The sequence below is a fragment of the Balaenoptera borealis genome, assembly GCF_965194805.1.
Source record: "Balaenoptera borealis genome assembly, chromosome: 2".
NCBI classification, from domain to species: domain Eukaryota; kingdom Metazoa; phylum Chordata; class Mammalia; order Artiodactyla; family Balaenopteridae; genus Balaenoptera; species Balaenoptera borealis.
This window is the reverse complement of record NC_138867.1, coordinates 59153174-59164564: the sequence shown is the minus strand read 5'-3', so window position 1 is coordinate 59164564 and position 11391 is coordinate 59153174. Positions and strand designations below refer to the sequence as shown.

General features: G+C 44.5%; 1 long non-coding RNA gene across 1 annotated transcript in view; it reads left to right on the top strand.

The window, feature by feature from the left end:
- The first annotated feature begins 1899 nt into the window (after positions 1–1899).
- Positions 1900–11391, top strand: part of LOC309622561 — a 32469-nt gene continuing 22977 nt past the window's right edge. The window contains exon 1 of the long non-coding RNA XR_014240976.1: positions 1900–4500. This is a non-coding gene — a long non-coding RNA (uncharacterized lncRNA). The remainder of the gene's footprint in view (positions 4501–11391) is intronic.

Here is an 11391-nt window from a genome sequence, read left to right as displayed (position 1 = left end):
AGCTGCGTTTATTTGTTTAACACAATGATTTCATCCTAAATGTCTCGACAGCAAATAGTTCATGGTTTAATAAAGGGCCTTTGAAAGGAGGCTGGAGCTGGGGAGATGTGAGGCCTGTGGCTCTCAGGGGCCGAGTGGCCACGGGCTACTGCGGCTGGGGCAGAGGAGGATTGGCTGCCCCCTTCCGGCCGACTGGGAGCTCGGGGACAATTCGTGCTGCTTCCATCCTGGAGAAGGAAGGAGACTGACCCCCTTTGGTCACAAATGCCAGGTCTTCCCCAAGACCAGCTCTGCCAAATGCAGGCAGACACAAACCCAAAAGCAGATACTCAAAATTGCTTGGAAAAAAAGAAGCCTCTTGAATTCATTCCTGCTTTCCCCTGATGAAAAACTATGTCCATGTCAACCAAATGTTGGTTGCTGCTCTGATGCCAGCCACGAGTTCAGTAGCCAGGGCTCTGATTACGAGGAGGGAGAGGGAACAGCACCAGCTCATGCCCGTTGACTTCACCAACAAGCAGACCCTTCGCTCCAGCCAACAAGGTCTTCCAACTTGCAAGTAGAAGTGTCAACCAAGGGGCTTCCCCAGTGGCGCAGTGGATGAGAATCCGCCTGCCAATGCAGGGGACACGGGTTCGAGCTCTGGTCCGGGAAGATCCTACATGCCATGGAGCAACTAAGCCCGTGCGCCACAACTACTGAAGCCTGCGCACCTAGAGCCCGTGCTCCACAAGAAAAGCCACCGCAAAGAGAAGCCCGCACACCGCAACGAAGAGTAGCCCCCGCTCGCCGCATCTAGAGAAAGCCCGTGCACAGCAACGAAGACCCAATGCAGCCAAAAAAAAAAAAAAAAAAAAGTGTCAACAAAAACTCAGAAAGCCTCATTTGTGCTTCACTTCTTCTCCTTGGGAAGAGTTGTCAGAGGGAGTAAAATGGAACAAATATACTCAGAGGAAAAAAGCCAAGGGAAGGTGGTGAATGGTATAAAAATTGCCCAGGTGGTCCTAGATCGTCAGAGTCCAGCTCCCTCATTTTACAGGGGAGGAGGGAGGCCCAGAGAGGGCCAGTGACATGTCTGAGGGCACACAGCTATTAGAGCTGTGACTGGAACCCAGGCATCCGACTTCCGGGATAAAAGGAGAAAAGAGCCCAATCTAGCCGTACAGCTAACAAAATCAAAAAGCTGAATTACAGGTCTCATTTTTGCCAGCTGGGACTTGGATGGGATATCTGATTCAGTTCCTGGTGATTTGGTTTTTGGAATAGCTGATTTGGATCTGAATCAGTTCCCAGAAGGGATGCAAGAACCAGCGAAGAAGAGAGTAGCTGTTTATACATACAGATATATTTCCAATTATAAAAGTAATAATTATTCATTGAAGATTATATAGAATATATACAAGTATAAACAAGACAACAAAGATTACTTAATTATTATAAGTAATAAAGTATTACTGTTAACTTATTGGTATATCTCCTCTTGGAGATTGCTTTTGTCCTTGCTTCTATATGCTTTTTTATTTATTTATTTACAAAATTAAGATCCTCATTGCTTTTTTTTTTTTTTTTTTTTTAATTTTAGCAATTTCATGTATCTTTATTTATTTTATTTATTCATGGCTGTGTTGGGTCTTCGCTTCCGTGTGAGGGCTCTCTCCAGTCGCGGCAAGCGGGGGCCACCCCTCACCGCGGTGCGCGGGCCCCTCACTATCGCGGCCTCTCCCGCTGCGGAGCACAGGCTCCAGACGCGCAGGCTCAGTACTTGTGGCTCACGGGCCCAGCTGCTCCGCGGCACGCGGGATCCTCCCAGACCAGGACTCGAACCCGTGTCTCCCGCATTGGCAGGCAGACTCTCAACCACCGCGCCACCAGGGAAGCCCCCCTCATTGCTTTTTTTAAAAAAATTATTTAATTTATTCTTAAGTATCACTAACAGTCTCTCTGAAGCATGACCTTAGAAAGTCCTGTGGTATCCATCATATTATATGACTGTCATAATTCCTTTCCCCAATACCCTGAGTCTGGTCATAGGGTAGAATATCTTGGAGTAGGTCTTAAGGAACAGTCATTGAAAGTCTGTCAGGCTGTGTGGGAAATGGCCCCCCAATTCTTACAGCAATTGAAATCTTTCCTCCACCTCAGAGTAGCTTCGATCGCTCTCAAATCCAACTGCCTGCCCTGCCCTCAACTCTCTTTCATCCTTCCCATTTCTCTCTTTTTCCTACTTCCTTTCCAGACCTGAGACAGGCATATATTAATTCCTTACATCTGCATAATATTTTACAACCTCAAAGAGTTTTTATAAAAATGGCCTCATTTGATTTCCGTAAAAAACCTACAACATGGGCAAGGCAGAATGATCTCAATTTTACATTCAGCAAATGTTGCTTGAGTGCCAACTTTTTGCCTTTTAATAGCCACTGAAGGAGGGATTCAAATAAGTAAGTCTTTACTTCAAGGAATTTTTAGTCTAGTGAGCACTTTTAAGAACTTCAGCAGGGGATGGCTGCTGTTATTATTGACGTAGATGACTTACCTTCTGTCACATGGCTAGTTAATGGCTCAGGCAAGTGACCTAGCACACCTTCCACTTTCTGTACTCTATCCCCTACACCACAACAGTTAGTTAAGAGTTGATTCAGAATTGGGGGGAATGGTCAGGGCAAATGGTTGATAGGGAGCTTTTAGAATTTCCTCCACCCCTTCCTCTCAAGCCCTGGTACAGGGTCCTAACACTTAAGACGCCAAATTTCCCTAATTGGAGTCCATGAATTGTGTTGGAGGTAGACATAATGTAATTTATCTTTTAATGAACAAGTGGTTGTTTTGGATTAAACTCCTTCTGCACCCCTCGAAGGATAAAAAGGAGGAAGGAATTTATAATAGTTATTGAGCATCTCCCATATCTCTGCTAGTTTCTGTACTCTATGCTTTACATATATATTTCATTTAAATCAGAACACACAAGAGGTTTTATTCATTGCTGTATTGCTTAGGACCTAGTGCAATAGTTGCCACATAATAAGCATTGAATAGGTACTAAATGAATTAATGAATACTCATAGGTAAGAAAATGGAGATTCTGAAAGGTTAAGCAATCATTACTAGGGCACCTAGCTAGTAAGCAATGGAATTGGGATTCAGTTGTGATTCTTCCTGGCTCTAGAGATGTGCTTTCCCAACAATCCACCCTGTGTCCCTTGGTAAGCTGTGTGCATGCTTTAAGCTATGGAGGGACTATTCAGTCGTCATGGGTGTGGTGGCTTGGAGAGTCTGGTGCACTGTGCACAGACTACCATTTGGTTTATTTTTGCCTCTTTCTACAGTTCCTAGCACTTCACTACGAAAACAGCACCTGCTATTGTGTCTGCTGATGGACTGTTCCCTTCCTCTAAGTCTTTCTGGGTGTTCCTTCCTTATATCATCGTTTGCAATGGCAATTTGACTCCTTGAGAGTAGAGAGTATGTTATGTTAAGTACTACAGTGTTTTTATATTCTTTTCAGAGATAAGAATAACAATGGCCTCCCTCTGAAGAAGCTAAAGCAAAAAAAAAAAAAAAAAAAGTCAAGCTTTGCAAATGTTACCTCTAGATGCAGACCTGTGCCATTACTAGGGACCTATTGGGCAGGGATAGGAGAGCTGCTGGCGGAGCTGCACTTTTCCTCTGGGAATGTCAGTGTTCTCCTTTGGTCTGTGTGCTGGGTCCCGGCCAGGGAGCTAATTGTTAGATCTTGAAGGAAAGGCTCTTGCTAGCAAGACTACCTGCCTAGCGTGTATATCTTTAAATCCACTGTACATGTCATTGTTCAAATGTCTTTGGGAATTTAGAATCCAGATGCTTATGTTTCACGCATTGCCAAGATGTAACATTCCATAAGATTTGGAAGATAGAGCTTTATGAACTAAAATCAGAGTCAGCTACTCTGAAGTTGAACAGCATCTACCTTTTTTTTCTTTCTGAATAGTGAGATCTTTGCTGGTAATATACATATTGACATAAGAGAACAATGATGTCTAAAGGATTATAGGCGCTCTCTGGGAACATCTAATTGATACTAAAAGGCTCTGTCAGGACTATTTGGGAAGAAAATTGATGGGTGTCAAGGAGAGTTGCTTTCAGCTCTGGCCGAGAACACTTTGGGTTCCTTTTTCATTGTCCTTACCTCTTCCCCATCCCAAGACTCACCCATTGCTCAAGTATGCGGTGCTCTTGGACTGAAACAACACCAGGTAAATATTTCAACACCAGCAAAATATTGACTGCTGCAGCGTGATTTCTTTGTCTTCGTCACCCAAGTCTGAGTTTCAGCCCAGCAGTCTCTGAGAGATTTTTTTTTAAGATAGGGAAGGGGGCCTTTCCAAAAGTGATGATTTTATTCTGCAACTTAAAAATAGGATCCTTCCTGAAATATTTTTTTTCTGGAATCCCAGAATGTGACCTGACACTCCAGATCATCACTTTCCCTTTCTGGAACTTAGACCGTATCTTGGAGGCTCGGTAAGTTACAGTCAACCCGTTCATTTCTAACCTGAACCAAATGTAAGCAGTCCCATGTGGAGGTGACCCAGAGAACATTTTTCCCCACCTTTTGAGACTTGCTGTGTATATTCCTGACATGCACACAAATAAATGATGTAATTGATCGGGGATACTAAGCAGACCACTCAGATGTAGCACCTGACTTTAGAATAACTTACCTTCTGACTCAAAGTGACTGGGCATAGAATCCTCCTAAAACCTCAAAGTGCTTGCTCCTGAATATATTAAATCTCTTTTACTTATCACATCACTTAAAGCACAGTGATGGCCTGGCACTTTTAATATTATTTTTATGACATGTCATGTCTATCACAGGTCAAAAGGGGTCCCCCAAACAAAGCAATAACATTGAGTGAAAACTTATATAAAGTCTCTCTATTAGAAAAGTTTGTTTTGGCCCTCAAACATCGGCTTTTATGGGTTCCTGTAAAATCATGACTATTTCTTAGCAGTAGGATTTTCCAAGCCTTGCAATGAAATTCTTAGCAATACTAGTTACTTTAAAATGAAGAATGAGAGACTTTGACCTCAGGAAAGATGGGTGGGCGTATTTTCCCTATTCATGCTGCTAAATACAACTAAAACCCTGACATTATATATGAAACAAGCATAGGAAGACTCTGAAAGACGGAAAGAAGAAGGCAGACCAGCCAGGGACATGAGGCCCCAAGGAACGATGCGGGGTGAGTTCCCTGGGTTTTCTTGTTGCCTCGTATATCCTATACTTGGAGCTGCAGAAGCTCACCCAAGAAATGCCAGTGAGTGCAGACATAAAAATCCCCAACAGAAGCCTGCTATTTTTAGTCAAATCACTAGGAAGAATGCAGCCCAGCAAAGCAGAAAACTTAAATAAGAATCACTCTATTCCAGCCACATACTACAGGAAAAACTATGGCCTTACCCTACCCATGCCAGCAAAGGCCTAGACCCGCACCCTCACAAGGCTGAAATGAGGCACTGCACCCCGCTACCATGATGGAGTTAGTGAAGACCAAATAGGGAGCCAGGACTTTTATCCCCGCCAGTTGGTAGTGAGGCCCACTGCCACCCCTGTAATTTTAGTGGAGCCCACATGGGGGGGCCTAGATTTTTTTCTCTCGCCCAGCGGTGATGAGGTATCCCTCCTCTTCCCCACTGGGGTGCTGTCAGAGGAGGCCCGGTGGAGAGTCAGGCCTGGCAATTTCAAAGTTGCCAGTGGTGACGAGGCCACCCCTACCTCAATGTCAGTGGAGACAGCATAGGGACCAGAACTACTACTCCTACAGAGCAGCAAAGAGGAACCCCCTACCCCGGATACCATAGAGGACAACTGGGCAATCTGGATTCTACCTCCACCTGTAAGTAACAAGGTGATGTACCCCGCCTTCTTTAACCGCTGGAGTGGTGTTCAAAAAGAAACATGGGGGGAACCAGACCAGAAGGTTTAAATAAGACTCAGTCTCATAATATAACAGGAAAATGTCTAGGTTTCTATTGAAAATGACTTATACAAGAGCTAAGAAGATCTCAAACTGAATGAAGAAAGACAAACAATAGACTCTAACACTGATATGACAGAGATGTTAGAATTATCTGATAATGATTTTAAAGCAGCCATGAAGAAAATATTTCAGGGATAGATATTTGAGATTAATTTACCAAAATCTCACAGCTAATGACACACCAAGTTCCAAAGCCAGGTCTAACTAAGCTCTTTCTACCACAGGATGGTGATGCCCAAGTGTCCTTAGATTCATGGTTCATGTATCACTTTGCATTTTAGCATACAAGTTCTGTACTGCTTTGTCAGATCTACACCTAAGTATTTTTTAATACTCAAGAACTCTTTTTTTTTAAATTAATTAATTAATTAATTAATTAATTTATGGCTGTGTTGGGTCTTCGTTTCTGTGTGAGGGCTTTCTCTAGTTGCAGCAAGCGGGGGCCACTCTTCATCGCGGTGCGCGGGCCTCTCACTATCGCGGCCTCTCTTGTTGCGGAGCACAGGCTCCAGACGTGCAGGCTCAGTAATTGTGGCTCACGGGCCTAGTTGCTCCTCGGCATGTGGGATCTTGATGAGTCTTCCATATTTAAGGGTGGAAGGACTAGGTTAGTAATATGAGAGGATGGTGTGAATCTTTTTTGCTGTTGAGTAGGTTTGCTGAGAGCTCTTGGTGACCATTTTTTTTCTTTGAAATCTTCATTGGTTTATATTTTATAGAATTGAAAAGTGAGACTCGCCTGTCTCCATGATTTTGGCGATTCATATACTATCCATGAATTTTCAAAGATTACTGGCAACCCCACCTGCGAATTGCAAACTGAAGTAAGGATGACATCAAGCATAAAGAAAGAATATTTTTAAAGGATAACAAGCAAGACGATATGCTTAGGAAGAGGTGGTGGGTGGAGAACCTTGTCTCAGGGATACGAGTTCTTTATTTCTGTTGATGATTATGGGAACACAATGCCTCATAGCCACAGGTGAGCTGTTCATAAATATTTATTGAGCTGAATTACTTTTCCCTAATTCTTCCCTTCCATTAAATAAGAAATTATTAAGAACATTCACAAGTACTTTGAAATGTTTTTAAGTGAAAGATTATTTGGACCTGTTTAGTGTGCGTGTCATCTGGGAGGGCGATTGCCCCACGCCAGGCACTGTTCTAAGAATTTTACGTGTTTATTTTATTCAATTATGGTCACAGCCCTGCGAGGCAGTGTAGCAGATGCTTTTGGCTGTCTGTCCATATCCACTTTCACTCTCCTCTATGCCACAGACTGCTACTGCAAGCACCTGAAATTCTCTGCCGAAATAACCTTTTTTTTCCCTGGCTGCCGGAGCACACTCACCCCATGTGTAGGACACTGGGGTGCTGAGAGTTAAGACCCTCAGAAACAGCCCTCAGAATGACAGAGGGGGGACTTGGTGATAATACCCCAGCTTCCTTAACCCTCAGCTGGGAGTATCTGGGGTACATTGTGCACACTCTCCTGGAGTCCCTCATGCAAAGCGAGTCCCAGTTGCTCACAGGTAACCCATTATCAGCTGCCTCCCCTTCCCTGTTTCACTTCTCTACCCACACCAGGGTGTCCCAGGAGCACCTTCCAAATAAACTCCTTACTCTCAAATCCCTGTCTCAGAGCTTCTGGAGGCACCCAAACTAAGGACACTGGGTAAAATTACTGTCCCCATTTTGCAAATGAAGAAACTGAGGCATTGAGAGGCTGGTTACTTGAACATGGATAGAAAGTTAGTAAGTGGCAGAGCCGGGCTCCCAAGTCCAAGTTTTAACCACCACCTTCTGATGCCCTAATGCCTCTGAGCGCTGACGGGGAGCTGGGCACCTTGATAAGTGCTTCATCCAACCTCTTGTACAGGTGATAAAATAAGCTCAGATAGGTTACGTAACAAATCCAAGGTCACAAGTCGTAAGTGGCAGAGTGAGGATTTAAGCTCAGGTCAGTGCTCTTAACCAGCCTGCCACGCTGCCCCCTTGGCAGCCTGCAATGGCTAGCTGCTTTTTCAACTAGACGGCTCTCAGGTGGAGGTAAGCAGGGTCCAGGGCTCTCACTAGCATGTCCAAGGGGACATGAATTATAGTCCTCAAATGGGCTGCATCCCTTGTCCTAAGTCTTTGTGCTGTTTTTTTTTTTTTTTTGGTGTGAGTTTCATGAGTCTGCCTGTCAGCCTGGATCAGAGTCTCCAGGCTGTTTTCTTTCCTCAAGTAATACCTTCTAGTACTTACTTGCCTCTGCTCAGGAATGGTTCTGGATGCTGGTCTTACCCCTGAGGAATGATGGAGAGAGGCCAGGGGTGGGTAAGGTAAGGCTGTCAGTGATGACTGAGCCTTTTCTCTGTGCTAGGAGCTTTGCATAAGTTATATCATTTAATCCTCTTAGAAATTCCTTAATGTAATTGCTCCTTTTCCCATTTTAAAAACCAGGAAACGAGGTTAAGAGAGGCTAAGTAACTTGCCCAAGGAATTCATCCAAGGTTAAATCATTCAAAACCCAAGTCTCTTGGACTCTAAAGCAGTTCTCTCTTCACTGAGCCAGGTGAGGGTCTGTCAAGTCAAGGATAGGTAGGAAGCTGCTAGCAACTTCCAGGGCACGCCTGTCCAGCATCTGCCGAGAGGTGCCAGACCGTTTCTGATTATGATGGTTCTAGCATAAGATCCCTGCTTAAATCCCACTTGGCTGGTATTAACGCTCATTGTAGGGGTCAGATCTGTCATTCAAATCTTAAGCACATTCCCTTCCCATCTATGAGCATTCTCCAAGTGTTGGGCTCTGTGCTGACCATTACAAGATGGGGCTGAGAGAACAAGGAAAGATCTGATTCCTACTTGGGAGGACCCTAATGCCTGGTTTGGAAAAATGGACCACATGCAGATGAGGCAGCTAAACACACACGTGACACTTGTATATAACTACTTCTCGTTAGGGGACTGGGGAACAGTTGGGTTGGTTGGTGTGAATTTGAAGCCCCTTTCTGTACACTCATACCCAGTTTGGGATCCCATCGCTTGAACAAGACAGGAAAAATTGGAAAGGAACCAGAATAAACGTACAATATGAATTGCTCCATGACACAAATTATGAGAAATTAATTTTTCTAAAGCAAAATAAATCGGGTACACATACCCACTCTTCCAGATGTTGAGAATCCTGGGGCCAGATGTTGGGGTTCTGTATCTTCCCTGTGTAAGAACCCTTGGGCCTGTGGGGCAGCAGGGTCTGTCCTCATCTGTCAGTCACCACTGTCTGTTTGAAGGATGCTGGCTCCCCTGGCATCTTCTTCCCTCCATGCCAGACGTGGCCTCAGGGACCATCATGGAGAGTCCTGAGTCACAGAGGTCAGCGTCCACCTCCGCAGGCACTGGGCATCCTGATTCTGCCACCGCGGTGTTCCTGTGTGTGGGTGGGCTCAGGCCTCTGTCCCTCCTGGAATGCTATTTACACAGACCCCTTCCAAATCTTGGGAGACTATCCTGGGATTGGGGTGGGGGTCTCTTCTCTTAACCTCAAGCTCACAGCCCCTGTTCCCTCCCTACTATTAGGCCACCAGCCAAATTCCATCCCTGGGCCTTCATCTTTGAACTCTAAGGCCTAACTATGGGTGATCTTCCAGGCAAATTCTTTGAACCACCCTACACAAAACAAAACAAAACTCAAAGAAGTTGTTTATCACCTCCCTCCATTGCATACACACATATACGCACAGACACACAGACACAGACACACACAGACACACAGACACACACACACACACACACACACAATGAGTAAACAAACCAAGCCTTTTGGAAATGAAAAGCTATTCCCCTCTCCCCATGTATAAAGGGATGTTACACACCAGCATATTGTAGTGGCTAAGAGCATAACTGTTTCCATTTATTTCTCAGCTATGTCACTTATTAGCTGACTAACCTTGGGCAAACGGCATAACCTCTTTGTTTTCTGATGTGCAGACTGGGGATAATAATTACATCACAGGATGTCGAGTTACTGCTAATAAAGCATTTATTTAGCACAGTGCTTAACAAGCACCCTTAGAACAGAAGCGCCCCACCTTGTTCCAGCTCTTCCGAGCGTCGCAGAGCCCTCTCCTGAGCTCTAGGCAAAGATGGAGGGAGTGCTTCTGAGCATTAGGGTGTTTTAAAAGAAAACCCATCTATTATGGGCTGAATTGTGCCTCACCTCTGAATTCACATGTTGAGGTCCTAACTTCCAGTACTTCAGAATGTGACTGTATTTGGTAAGAGGGCCTTTAAGAAAGTGATTAAGTTAAAATGAAGCCATGAGGATGAGCCCTCATCCCATATGACATCCTTAGAAGAAGAGGAGATTAAGACAAGCAGGGAGACACCAGGGACATGCAGGAACAGAGGGACAACCTTATGAAGAGGCAGCAAGAGGGTGGCCATTTGTAAGCCAAGGAGAGAGGCCTGGAACAGATCATTCCCTCATGGCCCTCAGAGGAAACCAAGCCTGCCGGCACCTTGATCTTGGACTTCTAGCCTCCAGAACTGGGAGAAAATACATTTCTGTTGTTTAAGCTACCCAGTCTGCGGTATTTTGCTATGGCAGCCCTAGCTGACTAATATACCATCTCAGAGATAAACTAGTGCCAATGTCTCTAAAGTGCCTCATTGCCAGTCCTTGAACCTCACTCAGGGAGAAGGGCACCCGTTGGCTTCAGGAACTGAGAGTCTGTGATGCACAGCATAAACCAGGCCGTTTTCATGCATTCACCTCCCACGGCGCCCACAAGTTGGACGTGTTAAAAGGACACCAAAACAGCAGCCTTGGGGTCAGAAATTCCCAGAAGGCACTAACAGAAAGGATTTAGTGCTGCCCACCTCAGGAGGCAAAATAATGCTTCTGGAAATTGAATCAAAGGTTTACACACTGGTGAGGATATGGAACTATATGGAGAAGCTCTGTTCCTCATCCCATGATTTAAAAAAAGCATTTAAACACTCCGTAAGCCCAGTGCCTACAGCTTTTCAAGGGTCTACAAAATGTTTCAGAATGAAAAATTAAATTGATTTCAAGATAATTTCTTATAAAATGGCCAGGTGAAAATAAAGAATAAAATTACAACCCAGTTATAAAGTGCCTTTCAAAAGGTTTTCAATTGCATTTATATTTAAAATAGGCTGCTGAAGTATTTTGATATAGTTGATATCGTGGGAGTGGTACCAGTGAAAGTTAGTATGCCTTTGGATCTGTGAAGGACTTAAATTGGTTCTGCTTTCTCTCCACCCTCACCCTCAAACTCATAACCAGGCCGGTCTGGGTTTAGGAGATGACAGTAACAGTGGGAAAGGGTCTGTGATGTGGGATGGGAGTTGGGGAGAGGCT